The sequence below is a fragment of the Lissotriton vulgaris genome, chromosome 1_1, assembly GCF_964263255.1.
Source record: "Lissotriton vulgaris chromosome 1_1, aLisVul1.2, whole genome shotgun sequence".
NCBI classification, from domain to species: domain Eukaryota; kingdom Metazoa; phylum Chordata; class Amphibia; order Caudata; family Salamandridae; genus Lissotriton; species Lissotriton vulgaris.
In genome coordinates this window covers 1,356,492,158-1,356,520,017 of record NC_141685.1, presented here as the reverse complement: position 1 = coordinate 1,356,520,017, position 27,860 = coordinate 1,356,492,158, and the positions used below count along the sequence as shown (strand labels likewise).

The 27,860-nt window shown below is 47.3% G+C and overlaps 1 long non-coding RNA gene across 1 annotated transcript in view; it reads right to left on the bottom strand.

The window, feature by feature from the left end:
* LOC147749161 (uncharacterized) overlaps nt 1-27,860 on the bottom strand; it is a 146,153-nt gene that overhangs the window by 53,702 nt on the left and 64,591 nt on the right. Inside the window, exon 2 of the long non-coding RNA XR_015299741.1 lies at nt 10,036-10,124. This is a non-coding gene — a long non-coding RNA (uncharacterized LOC147749161). The remainder of the gene's footprint in view (nt 1-10,035; nt 10,125-27,860) is intronic.

The window sequence follows — 27,860 nt, the reverse complement described above, 5'->3', positions numbered from 1 at the left end:
TTTTATTTTTTTTAAATAATTAATACTTTAATAAAAGTTATTGTAATTTATAATGGCAATAGCTTAAACGTTTGTAAATAACTTTTGTGAAGATTATGTTCAGTGTATTTTATTGTGACGAAAAGCGAATAACAGAAGTGAAATATTAACATCTTTTTGTGACATTTGTAATAAAGCTTGAAACATTGAGAGAACATATTTGAACCAGTTGTTGTTGAATGGTTGCACAGATTGATATTGTGGTGGCACCGAGTGATGCTGTGGCGTTCAGTAGTGCCCCTCAAAGATGATCGGTACGACCATCGAAGAGCAATTATTTGCAAATTTACTGAATTACATTTTGGTCTCTAAAGTCAGGGTAGAAATGTAACTCTGTGCTCCACTGCTCGTGGCATACCAGAGCAGCGAAGTGCATGGGGCTTGCAATACGAGCAGTGGATGTTTCTCTCCCCTCTCAAGTATGTGATTTCTTTGAGCCAGCCTACACTGGGCAGGCGCACAGGTGGTGGTTGTGTGGCAGGCCAAATCTTGCTGGGTTCCTTTGTGAAAAAGGAATGCAGCAAGATGTGCACCAGCCACACTGCTTGACATGCATCTAAGCTCACATTTTACACCAGGGTCTTAAATCTGTTAAAAATGCAAACGGCACTTACACTGCTCGTTTTGCAAATTAACTGATTTAGTTTGGGCATCCATGCTGGACACAATATGCACATATAGACACCATCTGTTATGGCACAGGAGGAGAAAATATTTTTGGGAATATATGATAGGCCACACTTTGTAAGTGCTGTGCAAAAAGTTATTTTCTTTAAGTTGTAGGTAAAGTTGCCAAATATGGATAGAAAAGGGTTCGGCATTAATTGTTTTGAGAATTATAAATCCCAGTGACAGAATGACCACCAAATTGAGGAAGGCCCCTGTTGCAATGAATTTTCTGTTGTGGTGTGACTTAAAACAACCAAATGGGGCATTTAATGTTCTCTCAAGGAAGCCTTTCGCTCAACATAGCTCTTTTATATGCAAGCTGGACAAGTCACCAGGTTTTTTCCCCACATAGTGGAAATTATAACTTTAAGGCTGGCGTTATTATCATACCAAATATGGCAGTGAAATGAAGGGGCGGTTCACATTACATCTGTTCTTCCGTGTGTTTACTTTTCCACACTGCTGTAATCTCACTGTATATTCTAAGAATAAACATCTGAATTTAAAGGCACATGCATGTCAGGTCACTGTGTTGTTCACTTCTCTGCTCTTTAAAAGATGGTAACAATCTGTCAGGGTCTTTTTTAAATGGTAACGGGCATAATTACACCATCTTTTATAAGACTGAAAAGCACTCTACCTCGACTTCACCAAGGCTGCAACATTATCCCTTTTGTTTTGAGCACTGGTAGTTGCCTAATTGAGTCGTGCGGATTACCATGTTTTTTTCCATTTGCGCGTTTCAGACCTACCATGTGATTTAAAGTATGTATTGTCAAATGTGGAACAAAAAGACAACTTCGCTTAAATTACTACAGTTGCTACCGTCAGCACCCTGCTTTTTTTCTTCAAAACGATAATTACTTCATCTTCTCTACAAGCTGCAGGGGCTTCCGGGACATTCTCTGTCGGTTTCTCTGCTTTACAAACTGCTGGGTGGGAGTCGTGGTATGATGCTACCCGTAAGCCCGCCATCACTGTGACTGCCAGACTGCACTGCACAGCAGGTGTAATCACCTGGGGCAAATAACACGTCTTGTTTGTGTGACAGGCTTAAAACATGTGGAAACAGGACTGAGCACGTCACTTCACGGCTCCTTGCAAATGAAACATGGCACGGACGCTCCCAGGAAGAGCACACACCTCCCTGCATCGCAAAAATCTTGTACCCCCACCAGCCCGCCCGTTCTACCTGCCCCATGCTATACATGTTAATGTAAAGTTCGGAAAACCCAACACCCACGTAAGTATAATTCTTCTAGCAACACATAAGAACTCAAAATCACTGAAGTAAACTTTGCACAAAAAACACGTCAGAAAGCAAGATCTGTATTATGATTTGCCCGCACATGTCCAATATCAATCATCATTCTTACTCACCACAATTTAAAAATAAAACAGAAAGACAAATGTTATTGGCTTCACAAAACCAACTGCATGCTTCACCCCGACACCGGAAACTAAACAACACTGACATTTTAAAAAGTCCCTTGGCCCGGAATTCCTATTTTTCACCTCACAACTGCTTCAGTTATGCTTCAACTACGCACAAGGCCGTGATCCCGGTACTACACGTTACAGAATCCACGTGGCCTCACAGCACAGCAGGGTACCTTTCTCGTGCCCGGCGCTCGGCGGTGAAGCACAGGGCCGAAAAGTTCTTCGGTGTTTTCGTCCCTCGCCTGAGAGGTGATCTTTCAGCTCCATTCCAGCGTTTTAGTTTGGTAAACAGAGTTCATGCGGGTGTTGCAATCCTGCCATGCTTCCGCACACAGAGGGCTGGACATGGCAAGTTCCTAAGGTGGGAGGATACCAATGTGTGCGCCTTATCTCAGCAATACTGGTTTGTCAAGGGTGTGTGTGAGCGGGTGGGTGTGGATTACGTGGCATTCGGGCCAGCCAAGAGGAACAAATCTCTTCTTAACATAAAAGACCTGATCAGGGAGTGCTTATTAAGCTCTGTAAAACGTGCAGCACGAGTCGAACAAAAGTGCAAAAGAATACAAGCCGTGAGCGTGCGCATCCCGGAAGTTCGGGAGCGTCACGCCTGTCGTGGGGCGGGACTTCCGTCTTCCGCAAAGCCCGCGCCCACGGAGTGGATGGCCCAGGAGCAGTCGTGAGGCACAGCAGAAGTCAGGAGTGGCGGCTGAGGCCGCTGACACGGTAAGTGGGCGGGGTGGGGGAGGCGGCGGTATGTGTGTCTGTGTGCGCGTGTGTGTATGCTGTGTGCGTATGCCTGCGCATGTGTGTGTGTGTGTGTTTGCCTGCGTGTGTGCCTGCGTGTGTGTGTGCGTGTTTGTGTGTGTGCGCGCATGCGTGAGTGTGGCAGTGTGTGATTGAGAGAGGCTGCGAATGCGAGGCAGGGGATGTGCACGGCGCCGGGCGCGCCCTCGAGGAGGAATCTGAGACAGCAGAGGCGCAAGCCCGAACGCTGTCTCAGATTCCCCCAAAACCGCCGACAATAGGTACTTCGCTACGCTCGACCTAAAAACTAGATCACTTCTCAGCTGTTGACTCGTTGCAGCTTTGCCTTACATAAGCAATCTCAGGCCCTTATTTAATTTTAATAAATGTGTTTAATTCACCTTCTTTTTTGGACATTTAATTAATCACATTGTCTGATTTGTACTAACTTCATGTCCTTCTTATATGGTCTTTTGAGAGAATCCTTGCACTTGGCCCCAGTCGTCAGCACAGGGTGAATAGTTTAGATTACTTGAAGGCTTCTGAAATCTAGGTGGGTCCAATCTAAGACTAGGGGCCTAATTCTAAAATGTTATTCTGTAGAACCTAAAGTAGTACACTATACGAGTCCAATTTACTTACTCCAAAATACATTTTAATAATGTATGGGTGGAGCTCTCTATCTCGCCCATCTTTCTGTGTTGAAAGCTCCACTCCAGTGCTGGAGATCTCTGTGCACATAGTATATTTTTTGTTGTAATTGTTGGATGGCCCAGGGGAAGTGGTGGGAAAATGGGCAATCATTTACTCCAAAATTGGTGAGGTTAACAGAATTTACAGAGGGACATGCTATTGCAAAACACATACCCACAAAAAAGTAGGACAAGTGCAATTCAGAAATTGCACTGCTAAATAAAAATAATATACTCTAGTCATGTGTTTCCCAAACTGTGGCTCACGACCCACTGGTGGATTGTAAGCCAATATTTGGTGGGCTGCAAAAGTTGAAGCAATAAATAAAGATGCCTTTACATTCTGTATTATCTTGTCCCATTTGTTGTGCTTCAAAAACAGAGGTAAAAGGTCTGGCTATGTCTTCTGACAAATTGCTGCTTTCAGTTTTTTTAACATCGGGATTGGTGTTCACAAACTCCTCTCACTTTGCAGTCAGAGAAAGAAAAGTAAAGTAAATTATGTCACAATCTTACTGAGGTACAGGGAGTGTGAAAGGAAAGGCTGTAAGATGTAGTTGTATTGTAACACACAACAAAATGTAAATACCTTTAAAAGTACTGTACAAATTCAGCAGCTAGGAAAGTAAACAAGCATTGAAAATGCAATAGGTCTCGCCTTTGTTTAAGTTAAAGCCATTTGCTTCGCTATACAATACCATTAGCAAAGAAAATTGCTTTAACTTAATCTTGCATTCACCAGCGTATACACTCTGCATACTCTGACACGCGACCACTGTGCAATCTTGCAGCTTGCGACGTTGAGGTCATAGCTGCCAAGGTTTCGGATTGCTATGTGTGACATTTTCATAATTTGTGTAATTCTGTGTAAATGAGGGACATTTCAATGAATATGAGTGACACTTTCTTGCAAGCAAAATCAAGCAATGAAGACTAGGGAAAGATATAAATATCAGAAATGACAGCCATTTGAGCAATGAGAAACTCTAAGAAGAACTTAAAATGTCTCCAAAGCACCAGAAATGGAAGCACAATAACCGGAGATGGCCTTCGTGACTGCAGTTCTCAGCAACGGAGAGCAGGTAGGCACTGCAGCAGCTCAGAAGATGATCTCATTGATCTGATCATTCATGAGCGTACACTAGCCCAAAAAGCAAAGTTTATAGCATATCACAGTGCTTTCGGTAGCAGGCTGGGACCTCATAGCACTATAATACAGTTGCCACTGTTCACCACTGAGTCAACCAGTACTGTGAAAAAAGTTTACTCCTTGCATTTTGGAAGAATAACATGCCTCTTGTGTAAAGTAACTGGAGTAAGTGCAGTGACCTAATACATAGCTGTCAAAGTTTGAGACTGCTTATGTGTGTCATAGCCATATATCCAGTCATCTTACGTGTGACATATAAATGTCTTATGTGTGGCAAGGCACTTTTAGTGATGCATGTTAGAGAACCAAGAACTGAATAGAAATCAAAAGTTATGCCCATGTAGTAAGATAGTTTTCACAAATTAGCCCATGTTGTGGTACGAAAACTGCCTCAAAAGTGCCCAATGCTTCTAAAGTGCGTACACAAGATCACTGACCTACTTTTTGCTAAGAGGGTCAAGGGCAGGTACATTTGGAATAGTAATAACCAATAAAAGACATGTTTTTCGACTATGACTATAGTTTAATAAAGTTCTATGTTATGTCTAGAACACATTACAGTTACAACAAATGGTTGGTTAAGTTGAAACAGTTAATCAATGACAATGCATGGTAATCTCAGTGAGTCGCCACAAAAAAGCTCAAATCCCTGTGCCACTGTAATGAAAGCAACATCTGATCCATCCCCACTGCTAAACTGAACCATGTGACCTAAAAAGTATGTCTGTGCCTGGAACAGAGAACTATTATCATACAAGTATGGTCCTGTGGCTGCACACGCTCCGCAGCAAACACGATGCGCACAAAAACACTGACAAAATCTGCCTTTCTACGGTGAAAAGCCACTGCGTTCTGCAGTTTATGAGGGACTGCGTGGACCGTTTTAGAAGAGTGTGAGCCCCTGTAGAAAGGGGCAGCGACACCATATTAAACTATATCCTAGTGGCACGAACACCTCCACGTAAAATTTACACTAGCACATCACTCTGCGGTTTATCCTAAGCAAGCTAACCCATTAAACCACACTGTTCTACTGGTGAATATTGAACTACACTGTACTGCGAAATAGTGACACCCAGAAAATATGTCCAAGTGCTGGCAAGGACAAGCCAACAAAGAAAATTATTCCAAAATACCGATTTGAAAATTCTGCCTTTGGTGTTCACCACTCAGTTTTATGTTGACGTGTTCAAAACATGCTTACACCATTTCTTTCCACACTTTCACCAGTCTTTCACAAAAGCCGGGCTTATTGGCTTTGTCCACTCTAGCTTAGTTCGTTTCTACCGTCTTCGAACTGTCTGAATCCTATTTGAAAACACCTGAACTCCTATCCTTCCAGAAGCGACCCAGGGCGCAGGGACATACAAAGGACAGAAGCCAACAGTGGAAACTCCATATATCAGATCCACAGACAGTGAGACAACGCAGGAGCTCACAAAAGCTGCAGAGCGCATCTCCACTGCAGTACACGCCCAGCAATGGAGGCTTGGTATGGCCTTGCAGCCTATCGGAAAAGTGTGAATTATTCTTCTGCCACTCAGACAAACACGCAGAATAAACACACTGCAGGAGCAGCACAATAACAGGCTGTGCTCTGACCCCGATTCCCTTCCAAGCCTGCTATGGCAACTCCGTTACAACAAACAAAAGCTTATAGGCTGTGTTGAGGTGAGGAAGCATTGGGAGAAACAAAAAAGTGTGCAGAGGGACTCGTTAGGACGGAGGCCTACCTAAAAGTTGAGGCCTTTGTTATTCCTTCGCGCCTTGAAGGGGTTTAAAAGCCCACATTGATGATACTGGGAGCAGCTTACGATCTCGGGAAGGAATACGGCCAGTACTATCAGAGGCCCTTTGGTTGCCATATCCCCAAGGGACCAGGTAATCAGACCTCTTGTGAGTCTTGCTGAAGGCTGAATTAAAACAGTATCGGCATATCGCATGCACCTTGATGTGTCAAGGTGGGCCTGAGCGGCCGGTCTAGGAAACTGTGCTGTGCATGATGCATATCTGTTTAGGGCACCCATAGGAACAGTAATTCAATCAACCTTACACCAACAGAATCTCTTAAAAAGATTGCGTCCTTCCTGCTTTCAGAAACCACCCATGGTGATCAGCTGACTACCTAGCTTGCGGACTGCAGCAACATCAAATGGGGAGGCCTGCCTAGAAAACAATACGAAAGCCTCCAAAGGGTTTAAAATTGCAGCTGCATGTTTTCTTTCAAGACTAAGGATGCACCAACTGGTGACAACACAAATGAGAAGCCTTCATCATCTCCCAGTGTGAACCAGAAAATATTTTTAAAATTCGATTTCTCAGAGGGAGAGAGGGGGGGTGGGGAGTCAAGACGGACAACAAATGGATGGAAATGGTCATCGGACAGCGAACATAGGGCTGGCGGACAGGTCATCAGACAGCGAACAGAGGGAGTGGGGACGGGTCATCCGACAGAAAACAAAGGGCGGGCGGGAGGGTCATCGGACAGCAAACAGAGGGTGTGTGGTAGGGTCATCGGATGGCAAACAGAGCTCGCACCACGGAAGGTAGTCTCCACCCCTGACTGGTGAAAGTGAAAGTATGCAGCACTGCCAGCCGCGCAGTGATTAAATACAGTGGATACTTTCGGTGAGGGAGGGAAAGCGAAAGTCGCCAGGCAACCCAGCTTAGTTGCCATGCCAATTGAAAGCTTGGCACAAGATGGCGTTGGGCTGTCCACAGTCCGACGGACACGCGCATGCTGTCTGCTATGTACAAATGGCAACAGTAGCCATGTTTGTCCATGCAGGTGTGTGCATGAAAGCCCTTGGCAGAGAATCTTTTCCAAAAGGTACTTGCAATAGTGAGAGCAGCGCATGCGCTGCTTTCGCTAGGTAAGACCTAAAAATGAAGCACATTTTGTTTTGTAATTCTGAAGTGTGATGGAACAAAGATTTTAATAGGATCAAAACAAATCAATACACTTTACTTGGTGATGCACAAATGATGAATATTCACAGAAACCCGATTTCCACACATTCTCATTTGTAGCCAATAGAGTTTTATCAGTAAAACTCACAGTCTGTGCAAATTCAGTGCCCACGTCAAAGGAAAATATGCTGTCTGTAAATGACTGTGCGCTACCAGACGATGCTTAGTTACCTTAAAAAAATCACCCGCCTTAAGTCCACTAAAGCTAGATGGCTCGCTAAAGTTTCTCATTCTAAAAAGTGGGTCGTGGATCTAAAATGTTTGGGAAGCACTGCTCTAGCCCAGCCTTTGAGTAAGATAAGCACTACAAATGGCCAACCACTTTTACTGCTACATGCTCCCAAAGAAAACAAAGAAGGCAATAACAACACCCCATGGAAATTAATGCTAAATTCATTACATTAATTCTACATTACCAATGTATACAAAAGTATGTGTGTATGTATATGTTTTTAAAAATAGTAGTAGTATTTACATTAATTAAATACCAAGTTTACCACTAATTAAATATAAATTAAAATTTTAACGAGGGTATTTTTGTATTATTGTTTGAAAATATTTATAAATAAAATGAAGATAGTTAAATTATATTATTATTTAATACACATTTAGTTTGAGTTGGTAATATGCTGTAACATTGTTTTATCTGTGCGGGTTAATAACCATTTAAAATTAATTTACATTATAATATAATTCAATTTTTTTTCAAATTAAACTTTAGTAAACGTTCCTATAAGTTCCATAGGGAGGTCTTCACCCCAGTGGTAGAGGTCTCCAACAAGGGAAAGGGTACTTGGAGTAACTTTATATTTATTGTGTCCCGAATCAGGTGCAAAACACATGTAGGTCCACTTCCAGGTGCACTTTTTTTAATAGTTTGTAAACTCATACTTCATCTGCGTTAGCATCTGGAAGCACTTACTTATTTACTTGCAACGAGTTGCACGTTAAATGTAGTTTGGAGCAAGGATGCAATTTGGGTGAAAACAGTCAATTAAGTGAATTATTGAGGTTTGTAACAAGCGTTTGATAGTACGAAATATACAAGTTGAAGGGGGCAATCTCTCTGCCTCCTAATTCGTTGGCCATGCCTACACAGCTAGGCACCAACTGTGGAGTTGAGTGATGTTGCTTTCTGCTGATTACTGAACTGTGATTGATTGACAGCTTTGTGTCTTTATGCAAGGGTTGTGGAAGTGGTTACATTTGTTTGTGGGTGGTTCCTTACCTCCTTACTGGGTAGACATGCTTCAAGGATAAGCCTAGGTCGGTGAACGAAATCTGTTGCTTCAGATACCTGCTACCTTATACCTGCATAATTAGGTCAGTACTTGGGGAGTGGTTTGAGTTAATTGGGGCAGCTCTCTTTGCCTCCTGAGAGGGAGGTTGATCTGCAGGGACATGCCACTGCTCTGGAAATGGCTAAAGTATTGTATGAGAGGTCAGTGGCTCCTGATAAAGATGTGGCTTTTTAATCAGTTGCCTCACACCTGGTGGTTTGATTGGTAGCCAATGCTGGTTGGATAGACTGGGTTATGAATGTATCTTAAGTTACTTGGTGAAAGTACTTTCCTCCTAATTGTTAGCCAATGCCAAATGGCTAGAACAGGCATTTAGAAAAGACCTAAATCACTGGCAAAATTCCCTGCACCATAAATCACCAGCCATGGTGCATGACTTTACCAGATCCCTGGAACCTGATTTGCTCCCTGCCTGCCTCTTAATCTGATGTTTGATCTCCATGATTTAGTTGGGCCTACAGAAGTGACTCACTGTCCTTGCATGTGCCTGAAAGTGGTTTAAGAAGTTTGATGTATAAACAGTCTTTCTTATGCATACTTTGTGCTTCAAACTGAGCTAGGCCTTTGGACCAGACTTTATTTACCTGCTCGCTTCTGGAAATTTAGGGATTTGGTCGCTGGCGCTGGGGATAATGTAATTTTCCTGCAGGCTTTGGACTTAATTTACCTAATGGCCTCTGAATGTGCATTCATTTTCTTGTTTCACTCTTGAAGTGATTTAATTTTCCTGTGGCAGTGGCTTTAATTTGTCTGCTGCCTTGCACATGAGGTTTGGTTGCTGGCCTCTGGAAGTGCCTTAAAATGCTTGTTGGACTCTGGAAATGCCTACTTGCTTCTCCAGTGGCTGCTTCAGTATGCCTACTGGCCTATACATGTTATCTGATTTGCCTGATGGTCTCTGGAAACAATTGCATTTGCTTGTTGAACTCCGGAAGAGTAAGACTTTGGCAACTGGCCTCTGCGAGCGACTGACCCCCTGAAAGTGAATTCATTTGGCTGGAAATGACTTGAGTTGCTTGCTGTCACTTACCTGACGTCAGGATTGAAGAGGATATGGCGCATCAGGTACACAGCTGCGTTTCCAATGCCGAGCCCGGTGAATCCGATCAGTGGAACTAGCTATGGGAACAAAGGTAAAAAGAGATGAATATTTATGGGGCGGGACAGAACGGGTGACAAGTTCAGGCGGTTTACGGGAGAAAGAAAAATAGCAGAGCCATGGAGGAGTCTAGCACAGTGTACCTGTCAGGCTGAGTGATGTGAGGGTGATAGGGGGATTTGGAAGAACAGAGCCTTCTCAATGCAAAGGATATACAGAATAAGAAGTGCCCTCTCTCTTCTGTTCACAGAATAAACAAGCATTTATAATGCAATAGGTCCCGCATTTGTGAAAGTTTGAGCTATTGGCATTTGTAAATGACAATGCCTTTTATTTACGTGTTGTTTTTAAACTGATAAATAAAAGGCATTGTCATTTACATCTCCCGATTGTTACATTCCCTTTTACATCATAGAATGCTTGTGCCGTAGAATGTATACAGTGACTAGGGAGTCTCTACAGGGACAATATACTAATATTTGCATTTTTATTAATTACAACACGCACTGCCTTACATGAAAAAAATACCTTTTAAAGGTGTCTACTCAAAAATTATGTAATATGAAAATACATTAGAAGGTACATTGCAATATGGTTCTACTTTGTCATCCTGGGTTCTGGTGTTATTTCCCAATCCCTCAGCCTTTAGCCTCAGGGTTTATGATGTCACCAGAAGCTGAAGACAAAGATATAGGACCATATTATACAACTACACGTTATGTACCCTGTATATTTACTTGGATAGAATATGTGCTATTTATTACCATGGTTGAGTTTAGGGAGGGTCAAGGTTAACGAAACGAGAAGTAGTGAGTGGGTCATGATTCTTCTCCTCTCTCTCAACAATGGTAATACATTTCAGATTACCAACTGAACACCTATCTGCATGTGTGGCTTAAGCCAGGCTTTTTTCAAACACCTTGAAATAAACAGTCAATGACAATGGCTTAGCAAGTTTCATAGTCTAAACGCTGGGCCAAAGGATTCTTCTCAATTTTTTTAGTCTTAGGTTCCCAACATTGCCATCTACTATATTTTTAAAAAGTCATAGCCAGCATTGTGATGTCCCTTCAGCCAATAATGGTAAAATCTCCTCAGACTCAGAGCATGTTTCATGATGCTAATTAACAATGTCTAATGGGAGTTAGGTACTGTTCAAACCCCCATAAATGGGGCACCCGTTATTGTACCCCTAAAGACACCAAAATAGTCCCTGGCATGTGTCCACACCAAATCGATGATGCCAGTTCAGGAATACGTATGGTTGTAGCTAAGCCTCCACACCACTTTTAATTAATGACTGGAACTTTAGGATTAAAGGACTATTTAAAATTCCAATTTGGAAATTTAGAATAGCAAGACAGGGCAAAAAGGCAGGGCTACATGTGCATTTCAGAGGGAGGTTGAATAGTAATAAGGCAGCAAACACAAAAGCTGAGATGGATGTCTTGTCCTGCAGGTGTAAATCTGTATACTGTGAACATATTTTCTGAATGTACTCTACTAATTTCTTCCAAGCCTTGCTTGGTATCATTACTTTCTCTCTATATCCCGCACTTCTGGTAGAAAGGCTCTTAACTCAATACCATACTTCACCATTCAGTGAGACACAAAAATAAAACAAGTAATCTTCGTATCTCAGCCACTATTCTTATTTGCCTTTCAAATCCCTTACAAAGCATAAAATAATCAGTTTAGAGCGTGTGCGATACTATGTAACTCATGCAAAGCGAGCTAAAATGTAAATATGTTTATTAACTTAAAGTGAGCTTCATTCAAAAGCTCACTTCGACGAATTCACCTTTGCAAGGTAATGATTCATAATGTCTCTTGTAAATAAGATGTTTGAGGTGGAAACGCCTGCAGAGGCCCCTCGGTTGTTTAAGTTGCATTTACCAGACCCTTGTTAGAAAGTGAGGGTCTCTTGGAGCGCATGTTAATGGCAGTAAAGAGGGAAGCCTGCAAGCCGATCCTGTTCTAAGTTACTGGTAGCTACACTCACATGAGGGAGGTGGGAACAAGAGTCTACCGCTGTTCCATGCAACCTGGTTTCAGCTACAGATTTTGCTCACAGATGCAGGCAGGATCGTACCCGAGGTCTGGGCTCATTAAATCTCACTGCCAACATAGAAAGTCATATGTTTGTTTTTAACGTGAAATGTTACTAGACAACAAATGTGCAGAATAAACCACACTTTAATGGTGTTGTTGCTGCTGATGTGATCTTTGAGGACATTACTTGATTACACTCCACAACCGTAGAGTTCGACTGGTCTTGATTGTGAGCAGTTCATTTACCAGACTTCTTACTATTAAAATGGGAGCTTGTAGGGTAGCTGACTTTGAAGGTCTCCCTCTCCCCCACCACCCAGCTTGGGTGCATTTGTGAAGTCCAGGGACTGCAAGACCTAATTGGGGCAGAAACCAGATGGGTAAGGGCTAAAAGGGCGGGGGGGTTGGTTTGTGAGCCACACAATGGTTGGAGCCATTTTAGATTGAACAGCGTCACAGCGGTTGGGTATAAGCACATTACCTTCAATTAGTTTGGACTTGCGCGGGTTGGCATTTGATGTACCTCGAGGTTTGGGAGTAGTATAAGGGAGTGTATAGCAATAGAGAAAAGGGTAGCATTTGCTTAGGATAGGCAGGGCAGTTTGATTTGGGTGGTACAGCAGTATAATTGCGGGTGGGATGTGCATTGAGTAGGCACCGCAGGGTTCTCTGCAAGACAGGCAGAGAAGATTTGCTGGGCCTATGTGCTTTAGAGGTCCTAGGAGTAGCATGCGGGCCCGTCCAACAAGGTGCTCAGCAGAAGGTGTGGAGGTGACCCTACTTGTCTGCTCGCCACCGCATCAGAAGATTCAGCGGCAGGTGAGAAGAGGTTGGGGAGTGGGAGACACAATGCAAAGGGGCAGGCAGCTTACAAGAAGCACGCTGGGTGGGAAGCAATGCGGACTACACTTATGGCTGCTTTACCCATTTGTTTAGAAACAGGAGAAGAGCCGCAAGGGAGGGGTAGGCTCAGGAGAGATTCAGCAGCCATTGGACGGACAGGGGTTGCGGCATTTGGAGCACGCCGAGGAGCTAATCGGACAAATGCCATAGGGTAATAGCATCAGCAATTGTCTCTGGAATGTTGAAATGGAGAGGGGAGGAGGGAGACAGGTAATAATAAAAAAAATAGGGATAGTTTCTAGAATTGTAATCAAAATAATAATGACGGAGGGGTCTTAAATAACGAAATCGTATATATGTCTTGTTGGTATACAAGTAGGCACCCAGCGTGCAAAGAGAAATATCATATTGGTGAACGAACACTTTGTAATAGTCACCTTAACAAACAAATAAATAAATATAAATATATATATGTATATATATATTATATATATATATATATATATATATATATATATATATATATATATATATATATATATATATATATATATATATATATATATATATATACTTACACACAGACACACACACTCATCATTTAAATTTACCACCAGCGAATACTTTAAAAATACACACGGAAGAACACCATGGACTGTTGAATTGTAAAACATTTGTCCTGTCGTAATTTTTTTAATCTGCCGAGATTTGCAGATAAACCAAGAAAACGCATTTATTTTCATATACTATCAATAAGATATAAATTGAGAATGGCAGTTAAATGATATAAATAATTGAAAAACAAATGAAACATTGTGAGCGCTTTCTATTGCGGCTGAGTAATGTGCATGCACACCCATACATAACGAAGATTCGGCAGCAATGTTCACATAATACAGAAACGTGATACAGCTAAAAGGGTTAACGCTCACTGCTGACATCGGCAGGGGCGAGGGAGCCTGTCGGTGTCTGACACCGTCGGGAATGAGCATTGCAAAGGTGGGACATACGCCCGCCTTTGCCCAACCGCATGCCTTTTTAAAAATAAAAAAACACGCGAAAGCCAATGCCTGACGGCGAAAGGCTGATAACACGCACGAGCGTGTAGTCACCTTTCAAAACCCCATACAAAAGGGCTCTTGCTGCGCACTGCAATGCAGGTGCAAGCCCTAAAAACAGGTTTTCTTAGTACTACATATTTTTCTTTTTTCTTGTTTCTACTGTTCCCACGTATTTTCCCTCTACTTTCTTTCATTTTTCCTTTCATTGTTGGTTGTTTCTTGTTCCCTCATACTTTCTCTCTGTGTTATTTGTTTGTATTTTTCCTTTCCTGCTTCCTTATCCTCTCCTATTTTCCCTTTTCTCTTTCTTTGTTCGCTTTTTCTTTCCTTTGCTCTGGGTTCCCTTATTTTTTCACATTTCTCTTTGTCATGCATTTTCTCTTGGTTTCTTTTGTACTCTTTCTTTTGTTTTTCTATGTATTTGTTCCCTCATCTTTTGTTTATTCTTTCTTCCATTATTAGTGTTGGAACTTTGTTGATTCTTCATATTTCTGTTTTTTAATCGTTCACTTTTTTCTTGTCCCCTTTCGGATTTTTTATTGCATTTCTTTCTTACTTTTTGTTTACCTTCACAAGTTTTCCATTTTTAGGTCCCACATACAGATAGCTTTTACCTGTCGTCGAAAGACCTCTTATCAACCATACTCAAAATTTACAGTTTTCTTAGAGCCTCACCATTGGTCGGCTTTCTTGCTACTCTTATTTGTTTGCTTCTTATTCAGTTGCTTTTCTTCCCCCTCTTATTTGCCCCTGCCTTGGAGCAAAGCTTCTTTACCATTTTTTTATTGGATGGCTGTATTTTTCCACTGCTCACATTTAGGATACTATTTTGTTTTTTTTGTTTAACCACTCAATGAGAATTCATTCTGTGCTGCTTTCGCCACCACAAATACCCACTTATGGCATCTTGTCTTATGTGCTTTAAGTTGCATTGTTCCTCCCCACACCCAAACACCGAACACCCAAAGCTCATCCATTCATTCGCCGACCCAGGATTTTTTTTTTCCCCCTCAGCTTGACTCTTCTTCTCAAACTCCTTGTTGTTCCCCCTTTCCTTTGCTCACTCACCCCCGCATTGACAGGTCACCCATCTTCTCTGTAACTGCGCCACCTACTCCCCGATGCTCTCCCACCATTGCAATTTTTTTTGTTGATTTTTACCGGCTCCTGTCGAGACTTTATCTTATTTTTGTTAATATTTTTATGGGCACAGAAGCTGCCATTTGTTGCCAGGCTGTTTTGTTAAAAAAAATTTAAGTGATTTTGCACATGTAACTTTTTTTTATTTGTATTTGCTGCTCCAAATGGCATCCTCCATCTTGGAGCAATAAATAAAAGAATGATTAAAATGACATCCACATCATTCCATTGGTGCACACAAGAGTGGTGACACATCTGCATGCGTCTTCAAACATGCTCATGCATAAGAAATGACACACCCACCAGCTATCTGCGTTTACATCATCATGCCTCTTTCTTTTCTTTCTTTTTTTAAAGATGCTGTACAGTCAAAAATACAAAACAAAGTACAAAAAAGTGTTTAATGTAATGCTTTATTTAATTTCAGCCACTGGTAATTACTTGAAGCCTGTGGGCGCATCTCAGCCTTTGTTTTTTTGCTCACCAGCCAAAAAAATGATGGACCTGGATGCGCCCGCGGGCCTTGAGTAATCACCAGTGGCTACGATTAAATCGAGCATATCATTAAAACCTCAGTTTACCATCTCATACCACCTCAGATTACACCCAGCTATATGCAAATCAGCCTCGGTTCTGCTCCTATACGAACCATCCAGCTCGAACTGCCATACCAGGTCCTCCCTGACCCGGAACTCGATTAACTCAAGACTGTTTTCAGTGTATTGGGCTTCTTCAGTCAGATGCCGCTTGGTTTCAGTGGCACAGTCAGCATGAGACCTATGTAAAAATGTAAATTGATACTTGTATAGCGCACTACTCACCCGCAAGGGTCTCAAGGCGCTTGTACGAATACCGCTGTGGAGCCCATCCTGGCTTTCCCTGTGAGGCGTCCACTCCTGGGCAACCCCAAGGTGGAGGCAAGGCATCCTTAGCGTTGTGGGGGCCGTTGTGGAGATTAAGCAAGCTATTGCCCAGAGTTGCAGAGTGGGACTCCATGATTGGAAGAGGCACCGAGGCGAGAATTATCAGGTCCGTGGAATTTTTGAGCCCAAGACCCGCCGAGGCGAGGAATTGAACCCTGGTCCCGGGCTCGACCTCTGCATCAGGGTCTGCCGCTCTAACCATTGACACACACTTCTCCACCTGAGCATAGCCCTTGCATTTAGGGATTCACAATGAAACAAGCATTTGCAATGCAATAGGTCTCGCATTAGGAAAGTGGGAGCTATTGGTATAGTAAATGACAATTTTTTTTAATATGTGTTGTCTTTGAAAATATATAAATTAATAGCATTGTTATTCACAAAGCCAATAGCTTACACTTTCCTAATGCGAGTCCAATGGTTATTGCAATGCTTGTTGGTAGCAGTGCTGTTGTGGTGCTGAGTGATGATGTGGTTCGGCTGAATGATGTGGTGGTGTCCCAGAGTGATGTGGTGGTGTCTGTGAGTGATGTGGTGGTGTTCCTGAGTGATGTGGTGGTGTTCCTGAGTGATGTGGTGGTGTCTGTGAGTGATGTGGTGGTGTCCCTGAGTGATGTAGTGATGCCCCTGAGAGATGTGGTGGTGCCCCTGAGTGCTGTGGTTGTGCCCGTGAGTGATGTGGTGGTTTCCCTGAGTGATGTTGTGGTGTTCCTGAGTGATGTGGTGGTGTTCCTGAGTGACGTGGTGGTGTCTGTGAGTGATGTGGTGGTGTCCCTGAGTGATTTGGTGGTGCCCCCGAGTGATGCCCCTGAGTGATGTGGTGGTGCCCCTGAGTGCTGAGGTGGTGGCCCTGGGTGATGTGGTGGTGTCCCTGAGTGATGTGGTGGTGTTCCTGAGTGACGTGGTGGTGTCTGTGAGTGATGTGGTGGTGTCCCTGAGTGATTTGGTGGTGCCCCCGAGTGATGCCCCTGAGTGATGTGGTGGTGCCCCTGAGTGCTGAGGTGGTGGCCCTGGGTGATGTGGTGGTGTCCAGAGTGATGTGGTGGTGTCCCAGAGTGATGTGGTGGTGTCCCTGAGTGATGTTGTGGTGTTCCTGAGTGATGTGGTGGTGTTCCTGAGTGACGTGGTGGTGTCTGTGAGTGATGTGGTGGTGTCCCTGAGTGATTTGGTGGTGCCCCCGAGTGATGCCCCTGAGTGATGTGGTGGTGCCCCTGAGTGCTGAGGTGGTGGCCCTGGGTGATGTGGTGGTGTCCCTGAGTGATGTGGTGGTGTCCCAGAGTTATGTGGTGGTGTCCCAGAGTGATGTGGTGGTGTCCTACAGTGATGTGGTTGTGTCCCAGAGTGATGTGGTGGTGTCCTATAGTGATGTGGTTGTGTCCCAGAGTGATGTGGAGTAGTGTGGCTCACTGGTTAGAGCGGCAGACTGAAGCAGAGATCAGGCCCGAGACCAGGGTTCAAGTCCCGACGCGGCAGGGTCTTGGGCTCAATGTCCGCGGACTCGATAATTCTCGCCTCGGCGCCTACTCTAATCATGGGTCCCACGTTACAACTCTGGGCAATGGCTTGCTTAATCTCCACAACGGCCCCAACAACACTGGGATGCCTGGCTTCACCTTGGGGGTGCCCAGGAGGGGCATCTCACAGGGAGAGCCAGGAAGCAATCCACAGCGTTATACAGCGCTGGGATGCCCCGTTGATGGGGCAGCTGTGCGCTTTACAAGTATACTACATTTGCATGTGGTGGTGTCCTATAGTGGTGTTGTGAGGCGTGCAGCAGGGTGAGGTGTTCAGCAGCATGAGTTGTACAGCAGTGTGAGTAATGCAGCATTGTGCATCGTGCAGCAGTATGTGGCGTGCAGTAGTGTGTGGCATGCAGCAGTGTGAGGCGTGCAGGGGTGTGAGGGTAGCAGTGTGAGGCGTGCAGCAGTGTGAGGCGTGCAGCAGTGTGAGGCGTGCAGCAGTGTGAGGCGTGCAACAGGGTGAGGTGTGCAGCAGTGTGCAGCATGAGTTGTGCAGCGTGCAGCAGTGTGAGTAATGCAGCATTGTGCATCGTGCAGCAGTACGTGGCGTGCAGTAGTGTGAGGGGTGTGAGAGGGTGGGTGAGAAGGTGGGTGAGGGTGTGTGAGGGGGTGTGAGGGTAGCAGTGTGTGGCATGCAGCAGTGTGCAGCATGCAGCAGTGTGAGTAATGCAGCAGCGTGCAGCAGTGTGTGGCGTGCAGCAGTGTGAGGTGTGAGAGGGTGGGTGAGAGGGTGTGTGAGGGGGTGTGAGAGTAGCAGTGTGAGGCATGCAGCAGTGTGAGGCGGGCAGCAGTGTGAGGCGTGCAGCAGTGTGTGGTGTGCAGCAGTGTGAGGCGGGCAGCAGTGTGAGGCGTGCAGCAGTGTGTAGCATGCAGCAGTGTGTGGCATGCAGCAGTGTGTGGCATGCAGCAGTGTGAGTAATGCAGCAGTGTGCAGCAGTGTGAGGCGGGCAGCAGTGTGAGGCGTGCAGCAGTGTGAGGCGTGCAGCAGTGTGTGGCGTGCAGCAGTGTGTGGCGTGCAGCAGTGTGAGGCGTGCAGCAGTGTGAGGCGTGCAGCAGTTTGAGGCATGCAGCAGTGTGAGTAATGCAGCAGTGTGCAGCAGTGTGAGGTGTGCAGCAGTGTGAGGCGGGCAGCAGTGTGAGGCGTGCAGCAGTGTGTGGCGTGCAGCAGTGTGAGGGTGTGAGAAGGTGTGTGAGGGGGTGTGAGGGTAGCAGTGTGTGGCGTGCAGCAGTGTGAGGCGTGCAGCAGTGTGAGGCGTGCAGCAGTGTGAGGCATGCAGCAGTGTGAGTAATGCAGCAGTGTGCAGCAGTGTGAGGTGTGCAGCAGTGTGAGGCGTGCAGCAGTGTGAGTAATGCAGCATTGTGCATCGTGCAGCAGTATGTGGCGTGCAGTAGTGTGTGGCGTGCAGCAGTGTGAGTCAGGCTGCAGTGTGTGGCGTGCAGCAGTGTGTGGCGTGCAGCAGTGTGAGTCAGGCTGCAGTGTGTGGCGTGCAGCAGTGTGAGGCGTGCAGCAGTGTGAGGCGTGCAGCAGTGTGTGGCATGCAGCAGTGTGTGGCATGCAGCAGTGTGTGGCGTGCATCAGTGTGAGTAATGCAGCAGTGTGAGGCGGGCAGCAGTGTGAGGCGTGCAGCAGTGTGTGGTGTGCAGCAGTGTGAGGCGTGCAGCAGTGTGAGGCGTGCAGCAGTTTGAGGCGTGCAGCAGTGTGCAGCATGCAGCAGTGTGAGTAATGCAGCAGTGTGAGGCGTGCAGCAGTGTGAGGGTGTGGGGGTGTGAGAGGGTGTGTGAGGGGGTGTGAGGGTAGCAGTGTGAGGCGTGCAGCAGTGTGAGGCGTGCAGCAGTGTGAGGCGTGCAGCAGGGTGAGGTGTGCAGCAGTGTGCAGTATTCAGCAGCATGAGTTGTGCAGCAGTGTGAGTAATTCAGCATTGTGCATCGTGCAGCAGTATGTGGCGTGCAGCAGCGTGAGGCGTGCAGTAGTGTGTGGCATGCAGCAGTGTGAGGCGGGCAGCAGTGTGAGGCATGCAGCAGTGTGCAGCATGCAGTAGAATGAGTAATGCAGCCGTGTGCGGCGTGCAGCAGTGTGTGGCGTGCAGCAGTGTGAGGCATGAGGGGGTGTGAGGGTGAGAGAGTGTGTGAGGGTGAGAGGGGGTGAGGGTGTGTGGGGGTATGAGGGTGAGGGTGTGAGAGGGTGTGTGAGGGTGTGATGGTGGGTGTGGGTATGTGAGGGTGAGGGGGTGTGAGGGTGTGTGTGTGAGGGGTGTGGGGGTCTGAGGGGGGGTGAGGGTGTGTGAGGGTGAGGGTGGGTGAGAGTTTGTGAGAGGGTAAGGGTGTGTGAGGGTGAAAGGGTGTGGGTGGGTGGGTGAGGGTGGGTGAGAGGGTGGGTGAGAGGGTGGGTGAGGGTGTGTGAGGGGGTGTGAGGGTAGCAGTGTGTGGCGTGCAGCAGTGTGAGGCGTGCAGCAGTGTGAGGCGTGCAGCAGTGTGAGGCGTGCAGCAGTGTGCAGCATGCAGCAGTGTGAGTAATGCAGCAGTGTGCAGCAGTGTGAGGTGTGCAGCAGTGTGAGGCGTGCAGCAGTGTGAGTAATGCAGCATTGTGCATCGTGCAGCAGTATGTGGTGTGCAGTAGTGTGTGGCATGCAGCAGTGTGTGGCATGCAGCAGTGTGCAGCAGTGTGAGGCGGGCAGCAGTGTGAGGCGTGCAGCAGTGTGTGGCGTGCAGCAGTGTGAGTCGGGCTGCAGTGTGAGGCGTGCAGCAGTGTGTGGCGTGCAGCAGTGTGAGGCGGGCAGCAGTGTGAGGCGTGCAGCAGTGTGTGGCATGCAGCAGTGTGTGGCATGCAGCAGTGTGTGGCGTGCAGCAGTGTGAGTAATGCAGCAGTGTGCAGCAGTGTGAGGCGGGCAGCAGTGTGAGGCGGGCAGCAGTGTGAGGCGTGCAGCAGTGTGTGGTGTGCAGCAGTGTGAGGCGTGCAGCAGTGTGAGGCGTGCAGCAGTTTGAGGCGTGCAGCAGTGTGCAGCATGCAGCAGTGTGAGTAATGCAGCAGTGTGCAGCAGTGTGAGGTGTGCAGCAGTGTGAGGCGGGTAGCAGTGTGAGGCGTGCAGCAGTGTGTGGCGTGCAGCAGTGTGAGGTGTGAGGGTGAGAGAGGGTGAGAGCGTGTGGGGGTGTGGGGGTGTGAGAGGGTGGGTGAGAGGGTGTGTGAGGGGGTGTGAGGGTAGCAGTGTGATGCGTGCAGCAGTGTGAGGCGTGCAGTAGTGTGAGGCGTGCAGCAGGGTGAGGTGTGCAGCAGTGTGCAGTATTCAGCAGCATGAGTTGTGCAGCAGTGTGAGTAATGCAGCATTGTGCATCGTGCAACAGTATGTGGCGTGCAGTAGTGTGTGGCATGCAGCAGTGCGTGGCATGCAGTAGTGTGTGGCGTGAAGCAGTGTGCAGCATGCAGCAGTGTGAGTAATGCAGCAGTGTGCAGCAGTGTGAGGCGTGCGGCAGCATGCAGTAGTATGAGTAATGCAGCAGTGTGCAGCAGTGTGAGGCGTGCAGCAGTGTGAGGCGTGCAGCAGTGTGTGGCGTGCAGCAGTGTGAGGGTGAGAGGGTGTGTGAGGGTGTGTGAGGGTGAGAGGGTGTGTGTGAGGGGGTGTAAGGGTAGCAGTGTGATACGTGCCGCAGTGTGAGGCGTGCAGCAGTGTGAGGCGTGCAACAGGGTGAGGTGTGCAGCAGTGTGCAGTATTCAGCAGCATGAGTTGTGCAGCGTGCAGCAGTGTGAGTAATGCAGCATTGTGCATCGTGCAGCAGTATGTGGCGTGCAGTAGTGTGTGGCATGCAGCAGTGTGTGGCATGCAGCAGTGTGTGGCGTGCAGCAGTGTGAGTAATGCAGCAGTGTGCAGCAGTGTGAGGTGTGCAGCAGTGTGAGGCGTGCAGTAGTGTGTGGCATGCAGCAGTGTGAGGCGGGCAGCAGTGTGAGGCATGCAGCAGTGTGCAGCATGCAGTAGAATGAGTAATGCAGCCGTGTGCGGCGTGCAGCAGTGTGTGGCGTGCAGCAGTGTGAGGCGTGCAACAGGGTGAGGTGTGCAGCAGTGTGCAGTATTCAGCAGCATGAGTTGTGCAGCGTGCAGCAGTGTGAGTAATGCAGCATTGTGCATCGTGCAGCAGTATGTGGCGTGCAGTAGTGTGTGGCATGCAGCAGTGTGTGGCATGCAGCAGTGTGTGGCGTGCAGCAGTGTGAGTAATGCAGCAGTGTGCAGCAGTGTGAGGTGTGCAGCAGTGTGAGGCGTGCAGTAGTGTGTGGCATGTAGCAGTGTGAGGCGGGCAGCAGTGTGAGGCATGCAGCAGTGTGCAGCATGCAGTAGAATGAGTAATGCAGCCGTGTGCGGCGTGCAGCAGTGTGTGGCGTGCAGCAGTGTGAGGCGTGAGGGGGTGTGAGGGTGAGAGAGTGTGTGAGGGTGAGAGGGGGTGAGGGGGTGTGAGGGTGAGGGTGTGAGAGGGTGTGTGAGGGTGTGATGGTGGGTGTGGGTATGTGAGGGTGTGTGTGTGAGGGGTGTGGGGGTCTGAGGGGGGGTGAGGGTGTGTGAGGGTGAGGATGGGTGAGAGTTTGTGAGAGGGTAAGGGTGGTGAGGGTGGGTGGGTGAGGGTGAGAGGGTGTTTGAGGGTGTGTGTGAGGGTGAGAGGGTGTGAGGGTGAGGTGGTGTGAGGGTGGGGGTCTGAGGGTGAGGGTGTCTGAGGGTGGGTGAGAGTTTGTGTGAGGGTAAGGGTGAGTGAGGGTGAGAGGGTGTTTGAGGGTGTGTGTGAAGGGGTGTGGGGGTGTGAGGGTGTGAGGGTGAGGTGGTGTGTGAGGGGGTGTGAGGGTGAGGGGGTGAGGGTGGGTGAGAGTTTGTGTGAGGGTGAAAGGGTGTGAGAGGGTGTGGGTGAGTGTGAGGGTGAGTGAGAGGGTTGTGAGGGTGAGTGAGGTTGTGTGAGGGTGTGTGAGTGTGAGAGGTTGTGGGTATGTGAGGGTGAGGGGGTGTGAGTGGGGGTGAGGGTGTGAGGGTGAGGTGGTGTGAGGGTGTGTGTGAGGGATGTGGGGGTCTGAGGGTGTGTGAGGGTGACGGTGAGTGAGGGTGTGTGGTGGGTGAGGGTGACGGTGTGTGAGGGTGGGTGAGGGTGTGTGAGGGTGAGAAGGTGTGAGGGTGTTAGGGTGTGTGAGGGTGAGGGTCTGAAGAAAATGGTGGCAGGGTACACATCATAAGACAGAGAGAAGAGACTGCGTGGTGACTGCATTGGTCAGTTTCAGAATCAGGAGGGCAGAGTCAGCACAGTCTGCGAGGAATCAACGTGTCTAGAGGCAAAGCATAGCAGATGTAGCATTGCAGCTAGCAAGTTGAGTGTTTTCAAGCTGAGTGTCCCTAGAGAGATGGCAACAGCAACAGCATTTGAGGAGCAAGGCTACTGTAAACAAGCACGGTAGGCTTTCACTTTCGTCCAGAAAAAAAAATGAGAAAGGTGCAGAGAACGCCGAACAAAACACGGCTTCCCCGCGAAATGGATGCAAAAAAACAAGCTCTCGGCATTGCTGTGGCGGGGGGCGGGAGCGCATTCCTTTGAAGTCTGATGCCGAGGCTCAGACAAATGGTGGTGTGCGAGCAACTACCTTTGAAGTCTGATACCGAGGCCGATGGAGTTTGATGTGCATGCGCCTGCCTCGCACCCCTGCCTCACATGAACTGTACGCGATCCGCATTTTGGTAGACTTTATTGAACCGCTTACTATAATCTCTCCTACTTATCCCTAACGGGATATAATAGACAAGACCTAAAAAGAAACAAGCTGTTTGGAATGCGTCCTGAAGGATCATAAGTGGCCGAGATTAATTCAATTTGAATTTGAATTTGAATTTAAAAGTACTTTTAGAGCGCACGTATACCAGCGGTTTCTTGGTGCTGTAACTAACGGGATCTGAGGTTTAAACTGGGCATGCTCTTGGTGCGACAACTATGCCCTGACGGGGGTCCCATGTTCATTGTGTCATAAGATTCAAGCCACACCTCACTGGGAAGACTTAAGTATGTTGAAACCAATGTGTGGTTGTTTATGTTTTAAATCTGGAGGGCACCTAGCTGATTGGGCTTGACTGTTTCTAATTTGGAGCTGGACCAAGACTGAATTGCATTAGGCGGGTCTCTGTCTAGAGTAGCAGATTGTAAAAAACGATGGTCTGCATTGTGACCCAAAGCAATGGCCAGTGGCCGAGAATGATTTAGACATGCCTTCCATCACCTTGCTGATTTTGCCGTACAGCAACTCCAACAAAGCATTTCTTTTTTGTTGATTTGTACACAGCATCGGCAAAAAACTTTACCAAAGCCAGTAGGTCAAAAAATCGCAACCTATTGGCTTTTGCCTATATATGTTTTTTCTTATATTTACCCCTTTTTCCGTTACTCCTTTTTGTCATTACTTTTGCGTTCTCCCTGTCCACTATTTTCACATTGTTTTATTTCATTTGTTTCTCATTCTCTGATATTTTCAATTTTTTGTTTGCTTTATTTTCTTGTTTAGTTGATTTGTGGCTTTTATTTCCAAGATCCACTCACGCACTTGCCCTTTGCAATGCTTTCTTATATTTCCCTATCTCTCTTTCCTTTTCCATTTTGTACACGTCTTCCTCTTCCCTTCTCCTCTTCCTGAGTTCCTTCTCATCCACATCTCCCCCTTTTAGGTCTCGCCTGGAAATCGCATCCGAAGGATGCGTCCAGGGCGGAGACTTATAGCTGTCCGATGCCTGGGAATGAGGGACAAAAAACTATCACGAGCTTTAGCAGGCGGATTTGGCTGCGCGAACGCGCACGTTCCGTCCTGCGCCGCGCCGTGCACTTCCCTCAAGTCAGGCTAACGCGCATGCATGCACACGCATTTACACTTACACGCAGGCACCCAGACAGGCAACCCCCCACAGTCACACACACACACGCATACACACAGACTCCAAGACACAGACACACACACGCACGCACGCACGCTCACACACATACACAGCCTGCCGCCGCACGCGCGCGCGCGCACACACATGCCCCCCCCAACAAGGCGAAGCCCCACTCACCGGCTTCCTCGGCTCTCACCGGCAGCAGGACTCTTCCTTCCTTCTTCGGCACCGGGGCGCAGGGTAGGCTCCTGCCTGCTCCGGTGCTCAAAACAATCGCGGGCATCCTCGGCTCTCACCGGCAGGCACCGGGGCGCAGGGTAGGCTCCTGCCTGCTCCGGTGCTCAAAACAATCGCGGGCTTCCTCGGCTCTCCCCGGCAGCAGGACTCTTCCTTCCTTCTTCGGCACCGGGGCGCAGGGTAGGCTCCTGCCTGCTCCGGTGCTCAAAACAATCGCGGCTCTTCCGTGGGAGGCGGGGTAGGCTCCCGCCCTCCTACTTCCTGTTTCCGGTTGTCCCGCCCGGCCTGCCTGACTTCCTGGTCCCAGGCCGGCGGCGGACTGCAGCACGCGCCATGCTTGTTCCAAGGAGAGGCCGGCGGCTTGAGCAGGGGGATGGGCAGTTTGGTGTTTGCGTGGTATAGGGAGGTGAGAGCCCAGCAGGAGGACGACAACTTGGAGTTTGTTCTCATTTCATTATATTTAATTAGTGTTCTGTGTATCAGCCTTTTTAAGACTTTCCAGTGCGGACCTCCAGCGCTGTTACAATTCATTGGATGATGAACTTGAACGTTCTCCGCCTTAGTTCCTGAAAACGCCAGGGGCACGTTTTACTTTTCCTTTCACCTCGTTGAAGGTATTAGTTACAAAACTAGAAATTCCCGTTGGTGTATTTGGCTCATCTTTCGTCCCTCTTTTATCAGTGCCCCGTCTCACTCGCTTTCTCTTTTCTAGCGCCAGCCAGACAGCAGATGTCCGCCTGCTCGAGGGTTTTTTTGTTGCTGATTGTATCGCACTCTAATCTTTGAAAAGAAGTATGGTGACTCCTTGCAGCAGACAAATGCAGAGTGCAGAGTGACAGTAAGTGCAGAGTGCGTGCAGAGTGACAGTGAGTGCAGAGTGCGTGCAGAGTGACAGTGAGTGCAGAGTGAGTGCAGAGTGACAGTGAGTGCGGAGTGACAGTGAGTGCAGAGTGACAGTGAGTGCAGAGTGACAGTGAGTGCAGAGTGCGTGCAGAAACAGTGAGTGCAGAGTGCGTGCAGAGTGACAGTGAGTGCAGAGTGCGTGCAGAGTGACAGTGAGTGCAGGGTGAGTGCAGAGTGAGTGCAGAGTGACAGTGAGTGCAGTGACAGTGAGTGCAGAGTGACAGTGAGTGCAGAGTGAGTGTGGAGTGACAGTGAGTGCAGAGTGACAGTGAGTGCAGAGTGACAGTGAGTGCAGAGTGACAGTGAGTGCAGAGTGACAGTGAGTGCAGAGTGCGTGCAGAGTGACAGTGAGTGCAGAGTGACAGTGAGTGCAGAGTGAGTGCAGAGTGACAGTGAGTGCAGAGTGACAGTGAGTGCAGAGTGAGTGCAGAGTGACAGTGAGTGCAGAGTGACAGTGAGTGCAGAGTGACAGTGAGTGCAGAGTGACAGTGAGTGCAGAGTGACAGTGAGTGCAGAGTGTGTGCAGAGTGACAGTGAGTGCAGAGTGAGTGCAGAGTGACAGTGAGTGCAGAGTGACAGTGAGTGCAGAGTGCGTGCAGAGTGACAGTGAGTGCAGAGTGAGTGCAGACTGAGTGCAGAGTGACAATGAGTGCAGAGTGACAGTGAGTGCAGAGTGACAGTGAGTGCAGAGTGACAGGGAGTGCAGAGTGACAGTGAGTGCAGAGTGACAGTGAGTGCAGAGTGCGTGCAGAGTGACAGTGAGTGCAGAGTGACAGTGAGTGCAGAGTGACAGTGAGTGCAGAGTGAGTGCAGAGTGACAGTGAGTGCAGAGCGAGTGCAGAGTGACAGTGAGTGCAGAGTGACAGTGAGTGCAGAGTGACAGTGAGTGCAGAGTGACAGTGAGTGCAGAGTGACAGTGAGTGCAGAGTGACAGTGAGTGCAGAGTGACAGTGAGTGCAGAGTGTGTGCAGAGTGACAGTGAGTGCAGAGTGCGTGCAGAGTGACAGTGAGTGCAGAGTGACAGTGAGTGCAGAGTGACAGTGAGTGCAGAGTGACAGTGAGTGCAGAGTGACAGTGAGTGCAGAGGGAGTGCAGAGTGACAGTGAGTGCAGAGTGACAGTGAGTGCAGAGTGACAGTGAGTGCAGAGTGACAGTGAGTGCAGAGTGTGTGCAGAGTGACAGTGAGTGCAGAGTGACAGTGAGTGCAGAGTGCGTGCAGAGTGAGTGCAGAGTGACAGTGAGTGCAGAGTGACAGTGAGTGCAGAGTGACAGTGAGTGCAGAGTGACAGTGAGTGCAGAGTGACAGTGAGTGCAGAGTGACAGTGAGTGCAGAGTGCGTGCAGAGTGCGTGCAGAGTGACAGTGCGTGCAGAGTGACAGTGAGTGCAGAGTGACAGTGAGTGCAGAGTGACAGTGAGTACAGTCACTCAGCACCACCACATTATCACTCAGAACCACCACAGCATCACTCAGAACCACCACAGCACCACTCAGCACTACCACAGCATCACTCAGCATCACTCGGCACCACCACAGCACCACCACAGCACCACCATAGCACCACTCAGCACCACCACAGCATCACTCGGCATCACCACAGCCCCATTCAGCACCACCACAGCATCACTCAGCACCACCAAAGCACAAATATGTTCTCTCAATGTTTCAAGCTTTATTACAAATGTCACAAAAAGATGTTAATATTTCACTTCTGTTCTTGGATTTCGTTACAATAAAATACACTGAACATAATCTTCACAAAAGTTATTCACAAAAGTTTAAGCTATTGCCATTATAAATTACAATCACTTTTATTAAGTATTAAAAAAAATTAAAAGCCATTGTTATTTGTAATATCAATACATCTAAGTCACGTAAATACAAATGTTGCATTAAAAATGCTATAGGTGTCACATTTGCGAAAGTTATAACTATTGGCATTGTAAAGGACAAAGCTATTAATTTTGCTATTTTCAAAACCAACACATAAATGAACATTTGGTGAATTACCATTAAAATATTTGACTTTTTTACTAAGATATTATTGTACTCTTTTATGCAAACAAAATTTAGATACTGCATAAATAAGTTTAATAAAACATATTTTATATGTAGCTTTTTATGTAAAAAAAAAACTATAGCACAAAGCAAAAAACAATTGCCATTTACAATGCTAATAGCTCAAACTTAAATAATGCGAGAC